This window comes from Eleutherodactylus coqui, chromosome 9, assembly GCF_035609145.1.
Source record: "Eleutherodactylus coqui strain aEleCoq1 chromosome 9, aEleCoq1.hap1, whole genome shotgun sequence".
In the NCBI taxonomy this organism is placed as follows: domain Eukaryota; kingdom Metazoa; phylum Chordata; class Amphibia; order Anura; family Eleutherodactylidae; genus Eleutherodactylus; species Eleutherodactylus coqui.
Genome location: NC_089845.1, coordinates 86,521,176 through 86,541,940, shown reverse-complemented (window position 1 = coordinate 86,541,940; position 20,765 = coordinate 86,521,176).

The window sequence follows — 20,765 nt, the reverse complement described above, 5'->3', positions numbered from 1 at the left end:
TTCTCTAATATGGGTCAAGAATTGGATAACGCTAGTACAATCATTCATCTTCATAGTCTGGCTGTACATCTCACTATTCACATGGGGAGATGTACATCATCAAGTATTTTTATGCTTGCTGAAACTGAATGATCAGCTGATGAACGAGCATTCGCTTTATTTTCAGCTATCATTGGTCCTTTTACATGGCATGATTATCAAGTAAAAAAGTGTTTGAAGGAACCTTCAAGTCCAATGAACATCCAGTGTGAAAGGATCTTAAGAGTTCATGCACACAGCAGTATTATGGCTTGCTACAATCTCTGTATGTAATATGGCTCCCATAGAAATTCTAAACTTCTAATATTGTTTAACAAGTTGCTGGTTACAGTGTTTTAAACCCTTTACATTGCTATTTACTATGCTATACATACTTATCTCTTTCTATCTATATTTGACCTGAACTGCCAATTGTTTTTGGCTCCACCTAGACTGGATAGCTACTTTGTATATCTACTGACTTCAACAAGTTTTAACCATATCAGTTTGTATGTGTTTTGTCACCCCGTGGCAAGTTTACAACATTGATACTAGACGTGCTCCTTATGTTTTGGTGGGTTTTTGAACATGGCTCTTTAGTGCACTAGCTTAAAGAGCCATTCCAATGAAAACACATTTTTCCAATCACGCATCCCTCACCTGATTGCCTGTCACACTCTGAATGTCTCCTATGTATATTGCAGTCCCATCCAAGCCTCCTGTCTGGCTTATCAGTTACCATGCTGATGCTGAAATTTCTAGATCTTTTTGAATCCTCCCTCTTCTCTAGTGGTAGTTATCCCTCCTAGCTTTGTATAATCGATAAACTTGATCCTATGCTTGGAGCTGATGTCACGCCAGCTGACGTCTTCTGTTTTTCCAGGTGGCCTATAGTAAATGCCTACAATTGTGTCCTTTCTGTTGTTCTCTCCTTGTATTCTTACCCAAACAGTTTCTACAGAACTCCCATGCTCTGAAGCTAGAATCTCTGTGGAGGTGTATGCTTTCCTAACATACAATGCAACACCTCCTCCCCTTTTATTAAGTCTATTTCTATGTGCATCACAAGAGTTATGTTGACTGAAAGACTGACTTTTTGAGAGGAACATAAACTCACGTAAATCTCAGCTAGTCAGAATGAGGTCACATGACCCACCAGAGGAGAAGGTCTCAAGGAAGTTTCAGATAGAAAGGGATAACTAAACAAGGTAGTACTAGCTGACAGCATATACTAGGGGGCTAATTACATAATGAATGAAACAAAAATTCACCAATGTCTCTTTAAAATCCTAAAATAGTGTTTTTTTTGTTGATTATTATTGCTCTAAGTAAAGCATAGCATATATTGATTGTCACCTGCATTGTCTTTAAACCGTTGTATTAATGATTTCTTTATAAGAACAATGACTCTTCATTACTTATTTACAATGCAAACGCTCTGTCCAGACAAAGTCAATTAAATTACTCCTCCCTTCAATATAACAGAAGTACAAAAACACAGATTGCCACTTTGAATGGTCACATATAATAAATTCTTTCTTTGTTGTCATGGTGATATCAATGCATAAATTACAAGGAAATCAATACAGACTTGGATGAGGTATTGGAGAGCAATTATTTAGATTAGTTCCACTTTTACTTTTTGTTATATTTTGCTTTTTTTGTATTTAAAGGGGTAGTCTTCAAACTAAAACAGTATTGCAAATGTTTATATGAGCATACTTTTAATAACTTACCCATAGAAATCTATTTCACTTTTGGCTCCAAGTTTCTGTCTCTCCTTGAGTCTCGTGACATTAACACTGCAGGGTTTTTTGTGACAGTGTAGGACAGAGAGAAAGGCTGGAATACAAATGCATTGCACTTCAAAGTCTCTGACAGAAAGGATGTGGCAGACAGAGTATTTAGTTGCAAAGGAAACTGTACTCACATTTGAGACACATAAGAGTAATGGGTGCCTGTAGGAGATACAAAACGAACAGCTGCAATACAGTAAAACTCTGGAGATGGTGACTTCCTTTAGTGGCTAACATTAATAATTAGTAGGTCACATTTTCTGTATCTCGGAAGGTTCTCTTCCCCACCCGCATTTCAATCAAGCACCTCCCTTTGCGTCCTCCAGCATCCGCAAAATCCTAGTTCTATTTCATGGCTCTCTCTCATTGGCCCAACAAAGATGGCACCTATTTCCTCCAAGTCTGAAGTTTGCAATTTTTTCCTTCTAAACAGTGCAGCAGTTCCTTAGGCTTCACGCTTGGAGATGGATGCCACACCCTAAGGCGTTGACTTTGAATCTGCTCGTTGGAGTCTACAACCGCTCTCCTCTGCAGCTCAGCCTTCATCATGCACTACACGTGGCTGGGCTACACTTGTTTCTGCCCACACAAGACACATGCTTGTGCCTTATGGCCTTCTACATGGCATGATTATCGTTCAGAATCATTCAATTCCTGCGCTCTTGCAGGAGTCTGAACTATTGTCCTGTGTAAACATCTGCAGCGACTGAACAAGATTTGTTCAGTGGTTCAGGTTCTGCATGCTGAAAACTCCACGACGTGCCATTCTGTGTAAACAACAGTCGTTCACTTTTGAATGGAGGTGGTTGGAGGGAGAACTCTCCGCCTCCATTCCGGCAGCACTGTCACCGATGGCAAAGATACTCACTCCTGTGTAACAACACAGAAGCGAGAATCACTGGGAAGAGCTGTCAGGTATCATTTGCCTGACAGCTCGTCCCATGTAATAGGCCCATTACAGCAGCTTTTGCCCACTTCCTGTGGATCACAAAACTACTCCACCAAGGAAGCAGTTTATTCATGTAGTGTCCTCCAACACAGGCTACATCTTCAGCTATTTTTAACCAAGAGAGCTATCCCTTGACCATATAAAAAATAGCATTTAATGTAACATGTAGGTAAAGGAATGTAGTGGCACATACAGTGCATTATTACAGGGGTTGTCCAGTTTACTGAATAACTATGGAAAGTGCAGCCCGATATCCAAGATCGGGGAATCAGCGATTCTCGGCTCGCGGGATTCAAATCGCGGCATGCTGCGATTTGCCACGATTCTTCGCGGTGAGCCTATCTATCAGATAGGCTTGCAGCGGAAACCTGTCATTTCTCCCCCCTGTTTCCCCGCGGCGGAATATTGCTAGTTATATTCCATCTCGCCCGTGGACAGGCAATCTTACTCAAAAAACCTTTAGCAGTGCAGTACTTACATGCAGTGCAGCAGCACATCTACCAGCATTTAAAGGCACTGTACACAATAAATGTATATTTGTTCCCAGGGCCAGTTTTAGAGAAAGTATAGTCCTGGGCAAAATTAGAAATAGGGCCCCAAATACTAAAATACTGCTTTGGAAACACAGTCACATTCAAGATTTTAAGGAGGCTACAATGCTGAACTCTAGTACTTCCATAGTTATCTCTAGGGTTTTGCACAAAAAAAAAAAAAACTCATTTATGTACACTTTTACAGTGGTTAAATATTACCTCCATACTGTTTTTGAACAAAACTCTCTATACAATGACTGCTATTATCAATAATACCATAACTACAAGTACCGCTATATAGTGAGTATTATCAGAACATAGGAGGACAGGGGCATAAAAGAGAGGACAAAGCAGCTTGATGAACATAAATTAAAACTTTAAGGGGTTGTGATATCAAACAGAGCCTCTTTAAGAATTCTTTGTCCAGCACACTGCTATGTCACTGCTCCAGGAAGGTGCTACAACCTGTCTGTACACTTGTACATTGGCAAGTCTAGTCAGTGCCTCAAATTGCTTGGGGCCCCCTTGGGGATGATAGCCCAAGGCAATTGCCCAGTTCCCCCCCCCCCCCCATTAACATAAACCCTGTTTGTCCCATGCAAAGTTTTCAACAAAATGGCTTCCTATTTGCCAATCATATGGTTTACTCTCATTCTATCTCTGCCTTCTAAGACAGAAGACAATTTGTGATGTAGCCATTTAAGTGGAGGGCTGTTTCTTTAAACTGATCCTGTGAATGTGCAGTACCCCAGAGTTGGGGTCTCACGGCATTTCTATTACTACTTCTGGTCAAATGTGGATATTCTAAGTAAAAGGTGGAAAGTCGTATGTGGGTATATATTTAATTATTTGGAAATATGTGTAAGTGGTCAATTAGGGTTTAATTGTTAATGTTTCTACCATCTAACACTGTATGATTCAGCAGAATACAACCTAACCTCATATTACCCTGTCAATCATCCTTAGGTAGCTTGGGGATTGGTCAGTTAGTTTGGCCCTAGCTCAGGATTGGTAGACGCAGAGGGTATAAAAGGCAGAGAGGGGGCAGGGTTGGAGAGTTCCATCTAAAGTCTAGCCAGTTCAAAAGAGACTGAAGGAGACCAGGGAGGAAAATGAGGTCATCTATTCTTAGCCAGTGTGGTGGGAAGAAGAATATAAAGTGTGAGTATAAGCACAAACGAATTATGTAGAGAAAGCCCAGAGACAAAAGGAACAGAAGTTGAGTTTTGTTGGAGTGCGAGCAGAGGAGACAGAAATGGAGGGAGAGGAGAGAAACAGACAAATAAAAATGAGCCAGTAATTTGTCTACCAAACATTAGTCAAAGCCGAGGATGAAAACTGCAATTACTGCAATGGGTTGCCACAGCCTTCCTGAGAAAGCATTTCAATGCAATGTCGACTAATGTAATTCCAAGTCATCTATTATCTTAAAGGGGTTGTCTCGCGGCGAAGGCGAATTTTTTTTTTTTTTAAATGGACCCCTGCATTATGCCCTGTGAAAAAGAAAGCATTTGTTAGTTTTTAAAAAGCACATTGCACTTACCTGCATCAGCGTTCTGCAGCTTCTTCATTTATTCTTTTAAAGATGGTGCCGCTGGTCTTCTCCCACGGTGCACCGCGGGTCTTCCAATGGTGCACCGTGGAGTTTCTTCTTCTGTCTTCCGCGTTCCACTGCCGATACAGCCACCTCATTGGCTGATCGGCACCACGTCACGGAGGCGGAGCTTCGATGACAACGCGCAGACCAGCTCTCCGGCGTGCGCGGCCCCATTCACCAGGCAGAAGACCGCACAGCGCAAGCGCGTCTAAAAACGCCAGAAGACAGCGAAATTAGACGGAGCCATGGAGACGTGGACGCCAGCAACGGAGCAGGTAAGTGAATAACTTCTGTATGGCTCATATTTAATGCACGATGTACATTACAAAGTGCATTAATATGGCCATACAGAAGTGTATAACCCCACTTGCTGCCGCGAGACAACCCCTTTAAGTCAATGTAATGCAACAGCAGCTACTGCAAGTGAATGTGAACCGTGGTTGTCTGCTGCAAAGTTGCACAATTCTCTCTCTCTCACCTACAATAAAGAGTTCAAAATTGCTTTTATCTAAAGTCTGTCTCCTGGATAACTTCCCATCATCCACTGAGGTACCACACAACTCTGCAGGAATGTGAGGATTACTACTCTCATTTTTTTTCTCATTTGGTTATCCCATTTTGAGTTTTGCTGTTTTTATCTGAAATATGTCCCTACCCAGATACGGACTGGGGTCACGATAGACTAACATATATGTTATGTTAACCATTTTTGCCGCTCTTCCATGTGACCCTCCAGCAAAGATCACTATTCCCTAAGTTGGAGGGGAGTAGTGGAGCCACCATTATCCCCTGCTGTTTCTCCCTGTTGCTGGTCTGTGTATGGTCGGGTCGCTGCACATGAAGAGCCTGTAGCACTACAAAAGCGCTGTGTCCTTTTCACTGTTTTTTCAAGTGAACAGGGCTGGCTGCAATTGCCGACACAGCTGCACAACTTGGAACCATCTTGTGCAGGAAAACCTGTAAGGGGATGCAGCAGTAAACCAGCACTATGGCTCCTTTATGTTCAGGATCAGTGGCCATGCTAGAGGTCATATCCCACCAATCAGAGAGTGATGGTATATCCTAGCAATATGCAATCATGTAATAGGATGGCAATAACCCTTTAAATTAATAGGAGACTCTGATCATGCCAACATTTTTGTGCTCAAAATTTAAGTTATAATCACAGAAGTGAGAGAAAAAAAATGTACAAAGACTTAACTCACTATGCAGGATTACACTCCCTACTGGCAAAGCAGTGGATTGCCCTGTATCACCACAGTGTGCCACACTTTTGTTAGCATTGAACATTTAGCTTGCTCATATTGCAATCTGGCACTCTGCATTCTACCAGGGTCTAATGGTGATTGAGCCTGCCCTGTAGTTTATCAGATCGTACATCTTTAGCTTCTTTTTCTGTGCATTATGTCTTTGTACATTTTTTTCTCTCACCTCTGGGATTTCAATTGAATTAATAGTGAGATAGTGTAGATTCTGACAGATGCGTGGTAGCCCTGCCGTAGCACGTCAGCTTATGTGTCTTGGCCAAAATGCAGAGTAACACCCGCATTTATCAGTATATGTTTTATTTTTTATTCTATATTTTTATGCTATAGATGCTGAGCAAGCCCAGGATGTCAGCCAGTGTGGCACACTGTGGTGATACAGGGCAATCCACTGCTTTGCCAGTTGGGGTTGTATTCTTGTATGGTGTGTTGCACTTATCTATGGCTGACATCTTTTGTATTAGTTCACATGTGCAGACTATGTTTGTTAGCTGTCCACAATAAAGAATGACTGGCAGCATAGGCAGGATTGCAAAGGTGAAAAAAGGCTTCTTTATTCCCCCATTACACAGATAGCGACGTTTCGGCCTGTGTGGCCTTCCTCATGCTCATGAGGAAGGTACACCCAATACTTGTTTGGGTGTACCTACAGCTGATATGCTGTTTCGAAAATGGGAAGCGGAGAGTAAGAAGAATATTTTACTATCTTTACATATGTCGACGCTTTGTGAATATTACAAAGCAAAACGAATCCCCCGAGGGTTACGTCCCCACGTAAGACCGACATTGATGGCAGACAACAAGGCATTTTGTACAAAATTCGAAGGTATAGTTAATAAATTTTCCTTCGATATGATTATCCTAAATGTTGAATTTCTACAACTTGAGATTGCTGAAAGTACATCTAGATTGACGATGATTGAAAGTAATATTCTGGAAATTATGTCACATGAAGATTGGAATAAATATAAGGAGAAGAAAATGCCAGTATTAAAACATCATCAGGAAGAATTGGAATATACTAAAAAAAACCAAATGGTTTAGAGACATTGACGATTACAGCCATGGTCGAGTATTTTGTTGGCAATCATCTAAAAATAAAAATACAGATATGTATGATCCGACGACTAGACCAAGACGACAGAAGAGACGTGCACCAAGGAATAAGGCCCACTTTGGTTTTTCATCTCGTGGGTCTATTTCAACAGATGATTCGTGCAAGAATGATAATGTAATGGAGGCAGCTGCATCCTCTTCCTCTTTTTTAGGTCGGACGGCTGCAATCAGAGGAAAGAGAAAGGAAGGTCCCTTCAACGCAAACGCCGAGGAGGACGTAAGTACCATAGGACACTCAAAAAATTCGGATGGCATGACAACTCGATCCATCAAGAAGCCACCAGTGATGGACTTGAGGAAGTAAATAATGAAAATATTGTGGTAAATATTTCATCACGAAGTTTATCTCAATTAGAATTGAAAGTGTTAACAAAAGGTTTTTGATTTTGTCCCACATCGCACATTAACTGGTTTGATTTAAATCTTGATCTCCATCGTTTCTTTAGGAACATAAGACTAAAAAGTTTTTTTTCTACACAAACTATCTCTTCTGGCGCGCAGTCCGGTTCCCGTGCATTAATGACACTGGCGGATACCGGCCTACGCGGCAAAAGCACTTTTCAGCCCCCTACAACGAATCATCAGGTTGAAACATTTGTAAGTGCAGTGCAACGTGATGTTGAGAAATTGAGAACGAAACCTCTGAGTAGAAAATATCACATACGGCGTAATCTGACTAAACTAGAAGAAAAAGCTCTCACTACACTCTCACAAGATGAGAGTTTAGTATTCAAACCTGCCGATAAAGGCGGTGCAATAGTCATTATGGATACTAAAAAATATGTACAAGAAATTGAGAGGCAATTACATGATACAAATATTTATGAACGATTGCACTATAATCCTACTCAGAGATTTCAGAATCAACTCAGGAATATGTATAGTGAGGCACTATTGATGGGTATAATTGATGATAAACTATATAAGTTTTTAGACATCCAGCATCCAGTGGTCCCCACGTTATATATTTTGCCAAAAATACACAAAGATATTAATAATAGAGATGAGCGAACGTACTCGTCCGAGCTTGATATTCGTGCGAATATTAGGGTGTTCGGGATGCTCGTTACTCGTAACGAGCACCACGCGGTGTTCCGGTTACTTTCAGTTTCCTCTCTGAGACGTTAGCGCGCTTTTCTGGCCAATTGAAAGACAGGGAAGGCATTACAACTTCCCCCTGTGACGTTCAAGCCCTATACCACCCCCCTGCTGTGAGTGGCTGGGGCGATCAGATGTCACCCGAGTATAAAAATCGGCCCCTCCCGCGGCTCGCCACACATGCCTTGTGACTTAGCTGAGGGAAAGTGCTGCTGCTGGTGCTGCTGTAGGGAGAGCGTTAGGAGTCAGTGTAGGCTTCAAGAACCCCAACGGCCCTTCTCAGGGCCACATCTACTAGTGTGCAGTACTGTGTTAGCACAGTATTTTTTTTTTTTTTTGTCCAAAATTGGATCTGCAGAGCATTGCGCCCAGCAATAGGGACAGAAGTGGGGGTTAGGCAGGGAGAGTGTTAGGAGTTAGTGTAGGCTTCAAGAACCCCAACGGTCCTTTCTAGGGCCACTTCTATCCGTGTGCAGTACTGTCCAGGCTGCTGTTAGCAGTGTTGCATTTTTTTTTTTTTTCTCAAAACCGGCTGTGCAGAGCATTGCACCCGGCATTAATACTACAGGGATAGAATTGTGTAGGCAGGGCCAGAAGACATTTATTATTCATTGAATACACGCAGTGGGGTCTTCCCTTTGCTAAAAAGGAAAAAAATTATATTTGGCCTGCCTGTGTCAGTCCTAAGGTCTGCGTGTACGTGTGTGCTGCGTGTACAACGTACAAAAATCAGACGCAACCAGCTACGCTTTACTGCAGCCTAGCGCCATTGTGTATCCTGACTGGCAAATACCTGCTCTGCTAGAGTTAATAACTCTGCTACACTATACTTGTGTGACACTTTTTGAGGGCCACACCACAGATATTAAACTTCTTGTTCATTGAATATACGCAGTGGGGTCTTCCCTAAGCTAAAAAGGAAAAAAATTATATTTGGCCTGCCTGTGTCAGTCCTAAGGTCTGCGTGTACGTGTGTGCTGCGTGTACAACGTACAAAAATCAGACGCAACCAGCTACGCTTTACTGCAGCCTAGCGCCATTGTGTATCCTGACTGGCAAATACCTGCTCTGCTAGAGTTAATAACTCTGCTACACTATACTTGTGTGACACTTTTTGAGGGCCACACCACAGATATTAAACTTCCTGTTCATTGAATACACGCAGTGGGGTCTTCCGTTTGCAAAAAAGCGAAAACATTATATTTGGCCTGCAGGCTTGCGCCAATTTATTTCCTGCCTGGGAAATCAAATCACTGGGAATACAGCATGCTGAGGGGTAGGGGTAAGCCTAGAGGACGTGGACGTGGCCGAGGACGCGGAGGGCCAAGTGAGGGTGTGGGCACAGGCCGAGCTCCTGATCCAGGTGTGTCGCAGCCGACTGCTGCGCGATTAGGAGAGAGGCACGTTTCTGGCGTCCCCACATTCATCGCCCAATTAATGGGTCCACGCGGGAGACCTTTATTAGAAAATGAGCAGTGTGAGCAGGTCCTGTCCTGGATGGCAGAAAGTGCTTCGAGCAAGCTATCATCCACCCACAGTTCTGCGCCGTCCAGTGCTGCAAATCCGAATCCTCTGTCTGCTGCTCCTCCTTCCTCCCAGCCTCCTCACTCCACTACAATGACACCTGCTCAGGAGCGGGAACACTCCCAGGAACTGTTCTCGGGCCCCTGCTTAGATTGGGCAGCAGCGGTTCCTCTCCCACCAGAGGAGTTTATCGTCACTGATGCCCAACCATTCGAAAGTTCCCGGGGTCCGGGGGAAGAGGCTGGGGACTTACGCCAACTGTCTCAAGAAGTTTCTGTGGGTGAGGAGGACGATGACGATGAGACACAGTTGTCTTGCAGTGAGGTTGTAGTAAGGGCAGTAAGTCCAAGGGAGCAGCGCACAGAGGATTCGGAGGAAGAGCAGCAGGACGATGAGGTGACTGACCCCACCTGGTGTGCAACGCCTACTCAGGACAGGTCTTTAGAGGGGGAGGCAAGGGCATCAGCAGGGCAGGTTGCAAGAGGCAGTGCGGTGGCCAGGGGTAGAGGCAGGGCCAGACCGAATAATCCACCAAGTGTTTCCCAAAGCACACCCTCGCGCCATGCCACCCTGCAGAGGCCGAGGTGCTCTAAGGTCTGGCAGTTTTTCACAGAGACGCCTGACGACCGACGAACAGTGGTGTGCAACCTTTGTCGCGCCAAGATCAGCCGGGGAGCCACCACCAACAGCCTCACCACCACCAGCATGCGCAGACATATGATGGCCAAGCACCCCACAAGGTGGGATGAAGGCCGTTCACCGCCTCCGGTTTGCACCGCTGCCTCTCCCCCTGTGCCCCAACCTGCCACTGAGATACAACCTCCCTCTCAGGACACAGGCACAACCGTCTCATGGCCTGCACCCACACCCTCACCTCCGCTGTCCTCGGCCCCATCCACCAATGTCTCGCACCGCACAGTCCAGCCGTCGCTAGCACAACTGTTGGAGCGCAAGCGCAAGTACGCCGCCACGCACCCGCACGCTCAATCGTTAACCGTCCACATAGCCAAATTTATCAGCCTTGAGATGCTGCCGTATAGGGTTGTGGAAACGGAGTCCTTCAAAGCTATGATGGCGGCGGCGGCCCCGCGCTACTCAGTTCCCAGTCGCCACTACTTTTCCCGATGTGCCGTCCCAGCCCTGCACGACCACGTCTCCCGCAACATTGTACGCGCCCTCACCAATGCGGTTAGTGGCAAGGTCCACTTAACTACGGACACGTGGACAAGCACAGGCGGGCAGGGCCACTACATCTCCCTGACGGCACATTGGGTGAATTTAGTGGAGGCTGGGGCAGAGTCAGAGCCCGGGACCGCTCACGTCCTACCCACCCCCATTGCGGGCCCCAGCTCGGTGGTGGTATCTGCGGCGGTGTATGCCTCGTCCACTAAACCACCCTCCTCCTCCTCCTCCTCCTCAACCTCTGTCTCGCAATCTAGATGTGTCAGCAGCAGCAGGACGTCGCCAGCAGTCGGTGTCGCGCGGCGTGGCAGCACAGCGGTGGGCAAGCGTCAGCAGGCCGTGCTGAAACTACTCAGCTTAGGAGATAGGAGGCACACGGCCCACGAACTGCTGCAGGGTCTGACAGAGCAGACCGACCGTTGGCTTGCGCCGCTGAGCCTCCAACCGGGCATGGTCGTGTGTGACAACGGCCGTAACCTGGTGGCGGCTCTGCAGCTCGGCAGCCTCACGCACGTGCCATGCCTGGCCCACGTCTTTAATTTGGTGGTTCAGCGCTTTCTGAAAAGCTACCCACGCTTGTCAGACCTGCTCGTAAAGGTGCGCCGGCTCTGCGCACATTTCCGCAAGTCCCACACGGACGTTGCCACCCTGCGCACCCTGCAACATCAGTTTAATCTGCCAGTGCACCGACTGCTGTGCGACGTGCCCACACGGTGGAACTCTACGCTCCACATGTTGGCTAGGCTCTATGAGCAGCGTAGAGCTATAGTGGAATACCAACTCCAACATGGGCGGCGCAGTGGGAGTCAGCCTCCTCAATTCTTTTCAGAAGAGTGGGCCTGGTTGGCAGACATCTGCCAGGTCCTTCGAAACTTTGATCAGTCTACCCAGGTGGTGAGCGGCGATGCTGCAATCATTAGCGTCACCATTCCTCTGCTATGCATCTTGAGAAGTTCCCTGCAAACCATAAAGGCAGCCGCTTTGCGCTCGGAAACAGAGCCGGGGGAAGACAGTATGTCGCTGGATAGTCAGAGCACCCTCCTGTATATATATCAGCGCGTTCAGGAGGAGGAGGAGGAGGAGGATGAGGAGGATGAGGAGGAGGGGGAAGAGACAGCTTGGCCCACTGCTGACGGTACCCATGCTGGTTGCCTGTCATCATTTCAGCGTGTATGGCCTGAGGAGGAGGAGGAGGATCCTGAAAGTAATCTTCCTAGTGCGGACAGCCATGTGTTGCGTACAGGTACCCTGGCACACATGGCTGACTTCATGTTAGGATGCCTTTCTCGTGACCCTCGCATTCAACGCATTCTGGCCACTACAGATTACTGGGTGTACACACTGCTCGACCCAAGCTATAAGGAGAACCTTCCCAGTCTCATTCCCGAAGAGGAAAGGGGTTCGAGAGTGTTGCTATACCACAGGACCCTGGCGGACAAGCTGATGGTAAAATTCCCATCCGACAGCGCTAGTGGCAGAAGGCGCAGTTCCGAGGGCCATGTAGCAGGGGAGGTGCGTAGATCGAGCAGCATGTACAGCCCAGACAGTGCAACAGTCTTTAAGGGCCTGGCCAGCTTTATGGCTCCCCAGCAAGACTGTGTCACCGCTCCCCAGTCACGGCTGAGTCGGCGGGAGCACTGTAAAAGGATGGTGAGGGAGTACGTAGCCGATCGCATGACCTTCCTCGGTGACGCCTCTGCCCCCTACAACTACTGGGTGTCGAAGCTGGACACGTGGCCTGAACTAGCGCTGTATGCCCTGGAGGTGCTTGCTTGTCCTGCGGCTAGCGTCTTGTCGGAGAGGGTGTTTAGTGCGGCTGGGGGAATCATCACAGATAAGCGTACCCGCCTGTCAACCGACAGTGCCGACAGGCTTACACTCATCAAGATGAACAAAGCCTGGATTTCCCCAGACTTCTCTTCTCCACCAGCGGACAGCAGCGATACGTAAGCAATACTTAGGCTGCACCTGCGGATGGAAGCTACATTCTCTCTCACCATCCAAAACGGGGACATTTCTGCTTCATCAATCTGTGTCTAATATTCCTCCTCCTCCTCCTCCTCCTGCTCCTCCTCCTGAAACCTCACGTAATCACGCTGAACGGGCAATTTTTCTTAGGGCCACAAGGCTCACTCATAATTTTTCTAAACAATTTTTAGATGTTTCAATGCTCTGAAAAGCGTTGGAACTTTAACTTGAACCAATTTTTCGTTAAACTGGGCTGCCTCCAGGCCTAGTTACCACTTAAGCCACATTACATTAACCAAAGCGATTAATGGGTTTCACCTGCCCTCTTGGTTGGCCATGGCCAATTTTTTTCAGGTACATTAGTACTGTTGATACAGCAATTTTTGTGGGCCCTCGCCTACAGTGTAATCAAATAAATTTTTAGCCCACCTGCATTAGGCACGACATTACTACCTCAGCTGTGTTGGGCAATGCAATGGGATATTTCTATGTACCGCCGGTGGCTTCCTGGCACCCACCCCTGCTGTGGGTCCACAGGGAATTATAAATGCATCTGTTTCCACTTGTAAAGAACCCCAGTCAGACTGGGGCATGCAGTGTGGGTCGAAGCCCACCTGCATTAAGCACGACATTACTACCTCAGCTGTGTTGGGCAATGCAATGGGATATTTCTATGTACCGCCGGTGGGTTCCAGGGAGCCACCCATGCTGTAGGTGCACACGGAGTTTTTACTACATCTGTCCACTTGTAAAGAACCCCAGTCTGACTGGGGCATGCAGTGTGGGCCGAAGCCCACCTGCATTAAGCACGACATTACTACCTCAGCTGTGTTGGGCAATGCAATGGGATATTTCTATGTACCGCCGGTGGGTTCCAGGGAGCCACCCATGCTGTAGGTGCACACAGAGTTTTTACTACATCTGTCCACTTGTAAAGAACCCCAGTCAGACTGGGGCATGCAGTGTGGGCCGAAGCCCACCTGCATTAAGCACGACATTACTACCTCAGCTGTGTTGGGCAATGCAATGGGATATTTCTATGTACCGCCGGTGGGTTCCAGGAAGCCACCCATGCTGTCGGTCGACAGGGACTTCACAATAGGGAGTTGTACCTGCCTGTGTCTATGAATTAAAAAGCCCGGTCTGACTGGGGCATGCAGAGACACCTTGACAGAATGAATAGTGTGTGACACATAGGTTCCCCATTGCTATGCCCACGTGTGCAGCTCCTGATGGCGGTGGCACAGGATTCTATTTCTCATTGCTTCTGTACAGCATTGTGGGCTATCGCCCCGCCACTTTTAAAGAGGGTCGCTGCCTAGCCGTGCCAACCTCTGCAGTGTGTGCCTGCGGTTCCTCCTCATGGCAGACGCACTTCTAAATAGACATGAGGGTGGTGAGGCATTAGGGCAGCTGAAGGCTGCGCAGGGACAATTTGGTGTGCGCTGTGGGGGGGAGGGGGGGCCGTTGGGCAGCATGTAACCCAGGAGAAGTGGCAGTGGAGTGTCATGCAGGCAGTGATTGTGCTTTGTTGGAGGTAGTGTGGTGCTTAGCTAAGGTATGCATTGCTAATGAGGGCTTTTCAGAAGTAAAAGTTTTTGGGAGGGGGGGGGCCCACTCTTGCCGCTATTGTGGCTTAATAGTGGGACCTGTGAACTTGAGATGCAGCCCAACATGTAGCCCCTCGCCTGCCCTATCCGTTGCTGTGTCGTTCCCATCACTTTCTTGAATTGCCCAGATTTTCACACAAGGAAACCTTAGCGAGCATCGGCGAAATACAAAAATGCTCGGGTCGCCCATTGACTTCAATGGGGTTCGTTACTCGAAACGAACCCTCGAGCATCGCGAAAAGTTCGTCCCAAATAACGAGCACCCAAGCATTTTGGTGCTCGCTCATCTCTAATTAATAACCCTCCCGGCAGGCCCATCGTGTCGGGTAGGGGTTCGCTCTTCAGCAATGCCGCTCGGTTTCTTGATAAGATCCTGAGGGACATTGCTGAGGCAGCGGACTCGTATGTCCGGGATACGTCTGACTTTCTGCGAAAAATAATCCCTCTTGAGATTAGTGATGATACGATTCTGGTCACTTTTGACGTAACAGCACTATATACGTCAATCAGTCATACTAAAGGGGTTGAAGCCGTAAGATTTTTTCTTACTTCCTCTGATATGCCATCTAACTGTGTCAACTTTGCCCTGTCGCTGCTTGAGTATATCCTGGAGAACAATTATTTTTTGTTCGGAGGGGTATACTACAGGCAGCGACAGGACACCGCCATGGGCTCAAATGTGGCGCCAACATATGCAAACATCTTTGTGCGCCACATAGAAGAGACCTATATCTATACCTCCACACACAGGACATCCTTGCTGTATTGGGGACGATACATCGATGATGTATTTGTGTTGTGGAAGGGCTCGTTGCAGGCCCTACAGGATTTTCATTGTTTCCTTAATTCCATTCTTCCAGAACTACATTTTACTATGGCCTATTCATCTCTGGAGATCCAATTTCTAGATGTATTAGTACAGAAACGGGGAAATTCCCTACAAACGGATTTATATGTGAAAAATACGGAACGTAATAGCCTGCTATTATATAGCAGTGATCACCCGATCTCAATGAAGGACTCCCTTCCTTGGAGCCAACTATTGAGAGTCAGGAGAATTACACATGATCAGATGATTGATACAAGACTCAAAGAGATGTGCGATCGATTCACACAAAGGGGATACCCTGAATCTATAGTGAAACTAGCGGCTACTAAGGCAAGAGAAATACCACAAAGTGACTTACTAACATCTAAGCACAAGGGAGACAAGCCCCAAAGATTACCATTTGTTTCAACACATAATAACATGAGTCTGGAGGTAAAGAAAGTAATAAAAAAACATTGGCCTTTCACAAGAATATATGTTTGTTAGCAGTCACCCCTTCCTCAATCTGGGCTGGATTGAGCTGGGTGGCTGTATAATAGTCAGCAGTGAACATTTAGCTTGCTCATATTGCAATCTGTCCCTCTGCATTCTACCAGGGTCTAATGGTACAACATTTAAGTTATGTGGTTGTTAGAGACATGACAGGGAGACAAATTAGGTATTTTTATACTTACTTGCTCTCGCGATCTAGCAGTGTCCCCTTCTGAAGTTGGCAAGGAACACGAAAGTCTGACTCCCATGCATGCACTCTTCTATACAAGTGTGATCTCAGGGGGTTTACCTATCTCACTCACTTATCTTGACCTGAACTTCCACTCAGGTTGTAAATTCAGCATGAATCACACCCCAGCACAGTCCATACACACCAAAATCACTGCCACCACCCCTGGTAAAGGCCAACACACATGAATTCACTCACACACACACACACACAAAACTCACTTGAGGAGCCTGCAATATCAACCTAGGCCACTGTGCAAGGCTGAGAGCTGACTGCCTCCTGCAGCAAAATGACTAGAAGTAGGACACATTGTTTAACATCACAGAAGGTTCAGAGCAACAAGGACTAAACTTATCAAAGTTTTAGACTTTAATGCAAAAAGGCAGTGCTTACAAAAAAGACAAAAAGAAAGCAAAATAAAATTATATACAAAAAAGGCTGCCTGTCCACGGACGAGGCAGAATATCGCTAGCGATATTCCGCCGCGGGGGAGCAGGGGAGAGAACTGACAGGTCTCCGCGGTGAGCCTATCTAATAGTTAGGCTCACCGCGGACAATCGCAGCATGCCATGATTTGAATCCCGCGAGGTGCAGGGCAGCTCGCTGGATTGAGATATGATGGGTTGTAAGCCTGCATGGTGCACTACTCAAACTATGTGGCCTGACACCATTGGTATGCTATATTTGTGTGCAAGAATAGTACTAAGGAGCCGCCCCGCTAAGTATAAGGAAGGTGTGTGAGTGGTTGCTCATCAGTACCTTGCTCCTGTGCAATGCTCCTCCATTTAGCAGTTTGTCTGTCTGCATGTTGAGGGATGTGGGGCTTCTACTTTCCCTCTTGTTTCAGTACATTAGTAAGTATATGGCAGCTTTCTGTGATCACTGCATACTCAGCAACTATCAGCTGTTTTTCACAGCTGACAGCCATCGGCAACTTCTGCAATCAGAGTTAGCTCTGATTCTGGGAGTTATCTGCCTCAGTAAAAGCTGGCTGCATGTATCAACAGACATAGCGGGCCCCCCTCTGGTGCCCCATTGGCATCCCCCATGATGCGATCACAGAGTGCCGATGGGCTAGTATGGCAGCCTGGAGCCTAGTAAAGGCTCCCAGTGCTGTCAAGCACAGATGTATATCAAGCTCTGCCTGTGGCAAAGCTTGGTAGGCAACATCAAAAACTGCTATGTACTGTAGTATAAAGTACAAGCAATCAAATGATCACAAGTTCAAGTTTCCTGTAGTCGGTAAAAAAAAAGGGTTGAATACAATGAAAATGAAAAAAAAGCTTTTCCCATAAAATCTAAACAAAAAAAAATACCTACATATTTGGTATTGCTGTGTTCGTAGAAGTCCGAACTATTAAAATATCACAATATTTATCCTGCACAGTGAACACTATAAGAAAAAATGCATAATGGCAAAATTGTGTTTTTTTTTGTTATCCCATCTCCAAAAAAAATAATGAAAAGTGATCAAAAAGATTTATGTCCCCCAAAATGATATTAATAAAAACTAAAGCTCACTATGCAGTCCAATAGATGATATAATAAAAGTTATGGGTCTCAGTATATGGTAACGGAAAGTAATTTTTGCCTGAGTTTCTCGGCCCGATATTTTGCTCGCCTGTGTATAGGTAGCCTAAGGGGTCTTTCACATAGGACTAAATATTCTACAACAGCATCGAAGAATATGCTATTCCAGAATTCCACACCAAAATCCAACTGTTTATAGACTAACTGCTGATTTTAATGCGGAATTCCCAGCAGATTTCTGCTGTTTTCAATTCCACATCAAAACCTGCACATTAGCTGTGTAGATTTTGGTGCTTCATGTTCTGCAAGAGGGCATGTTCTGTAACTCTGTTGTGGAATATTCGCTCCGTGGGAAGGTCCCTAACATTCATATTAAAATTGGAAAAACCCTCCTAAAAATGTCACTTTGTTGTAGATTTTGAATTAATGTCTCATGTAAATGTATTTAGCGTAGAACTTAGTCATCTTAGGGCAGCTTCACATGAGCTTATGATCAAAAACGCATGAACGATGATTGAAGAGGTAGATTTGCGCGCTTGACTGCGCATAGTATTGTACTTTTGCACCCACATGGCCAGATTGCGCATGAACCAGTGAAATCCTTTTTGGTTTTAACACTTCAAATTTTACGCTATTGGGAGCAAGTAAAAAGGCAAAACAGAAAGATAGGTCCTGTCCTAAATTTTCTCGCATGTAGAAAAACTAGATGCGAGAAAGCTATGGCAAGTCCTATGTTTTCTCGCGCATAGGAATAACGTGCAAGAATCCCGCTGCTCAAAATAAAACCATTGAAATGGCTCAGTTTTGTCGTGTTTTTCACAACCACAAAAACCTGAGGAATTCACATTTGTCTGTTCAAACCCTAAGTGTATTTTTACTCCATTAGTGACAGAACTAATGTTATCCTTAACCCCTTAGTGACAGCCCCATAGTGTTTTTACATCCTGTCTTAGTGGGCTTTAATCCCCAGGGGCGTAAAAACACGCTCCCTCTGGAGATTAAAGCCCTGCAGGCTGTGGACGTGACAGCCCCATGCTGTTGGTTCCTGGAGGTAGCCGACAACCTGCAGCTGTCATAAGGGGCTGCAGGAAGCCCCCCCCCCCACCCGGTCATGTGATCAGCGCTATCCAATGGAAAGCGTTGATCACATTAAAGTAAATTAAAAGCTAAAATAAGTTAGATGTTCAGCTCCCCTCATGGATCACATCCGTTAAGGGGGCTGAAACTACTAACCCCCATCCTCCACAATGTCCCACATTGATCTGGTCCAGAATGGACCCTCCTCTGTCTTCTGCGCATGCACATGGCCACACATCCAATGGATACCAGCGATCATGGAAAAGTTTTTAAAAAGTAAATGTTTCAGCTGCCCTCATGGATCAGATCCATGAGGGCAACTGAAAATACTCACCCCCATCCTCTGTGATGTACCGCGGCGATCAGGACCTGCCGCGGCCTTCTGCACAAGCGCCGATGTGGTGTGATGCGTCGAAGGCCGGAGAGCCCAGCAAATTAAAAATCCCCCTGCACCTGGCTGTCAGAGATAGCCGAATGCAGGAAGATGTCACCAGGGACCGCTGTATGCGGTTCCCGGTCACATGATCACCGTTATCCATTGGATACCTGTGATCATGTTAAGTTAACAAGTGTAAAAAAAAAGATTAAAAAGTTAAAGTTTCATCTTTCCTTACAGATTGTATCCATGAGGGAAGATGAAATTACATACCTAAGGCCCCTGGATTTGTCACCCAACGGGAAATGGTGGACGCATGCGCAAAAGTCAAGGATTGCCCGGGAAATTTTAAATCTACCTGCTCTTGGCTACCAAAGGTAGCTAAGAGCCTGGAGATGTCACGGTGTGCCGCGGTATGGTCACGGGATTGCCGTTATCCAATGGCAATCATGTAAAAGTTTTTTTTAAAAGTTGTAGTTTTATCTCCCCTCCCTGTTGTGATTGGTGAAAGGAGAGGAAACCTCTTACTGGAGGCCTCTGCATTTGAACCCTAACGCAATCCTTCTCCACAGACATTCCCCGACTTCTGCGCATGCGCTCCCTGGCAACATGCCGGACAGATGCGCAACAGCTGGGGTGCTCAAAGGTCGCAGTGACCAGTGGCCTTGTTGAGCGGTCCCCGTTCACATGATAAAAAGATAGCAATCTACCTTAGGACTGTCTCACATGACCAGATAGAAATTGCGGACTCTGCATGCATTTGACTCTCTGTAATACGCGGAACAATCAAATGCACTGGATTACACAATTCTGCTCACATTAGTGGGTTGGAATTACGCAATCGCTTGCAGAAAACAGAATGCAGCATGTTCTATTTTACCACTGATATCCGCAACACAGAGCCCATTGTACTCTATGGTTGCGGATATACCTGCAGCCCATACGCAACTACATTGCTAAGCGTCGGTGTGGGAAATACAAAAAAGGTATACTGCACATGACCGCCTGTGTGAGTATGTAGTTATGTGCAATACATTACGCGGCCATATGCAGGGCCACGGCCGTGCTCACAGCTGGGATGTGCTGTGGACCCCCACAGGCAGATTCTATAGACGTCCGTGTGAGCCCAGCATTATTCATACCACTACCTGGAATATGTAATTTACAAGAAGTCCCCGGGAACGCTCGCTTTCCTGCAGTTCCAGGAGCAGTTTGTTAAATGCCTTAAGTGTGAGACCCCCGCACCTCAGAAAGATTACAAAGCCTCACAGAGCGCCACTTTTTACACCCTATCCCTGCCACTGAGGTCAAGAAATACCCTCCAAAAAAGTGTTGGGTTTGCAGCAAGCATGGGAGGAGGAGGGATACCTGATTTTATTGCCCCATGTGTCCATCCCAGCCAGGCCTCTGTAATTACCCCTGTTTTCGGACATACCACACAGTTTACATTATTACTTTTTTCTAGGATTTAGGGAATGCCAAAAGGGGGGTAGGGGGATTATTTTTTGGGAGTCTATATTTTTACTGCACAAGTGAGCAATGGGACTTGAAATTCATTCAGTTTTGCCCTGAAATC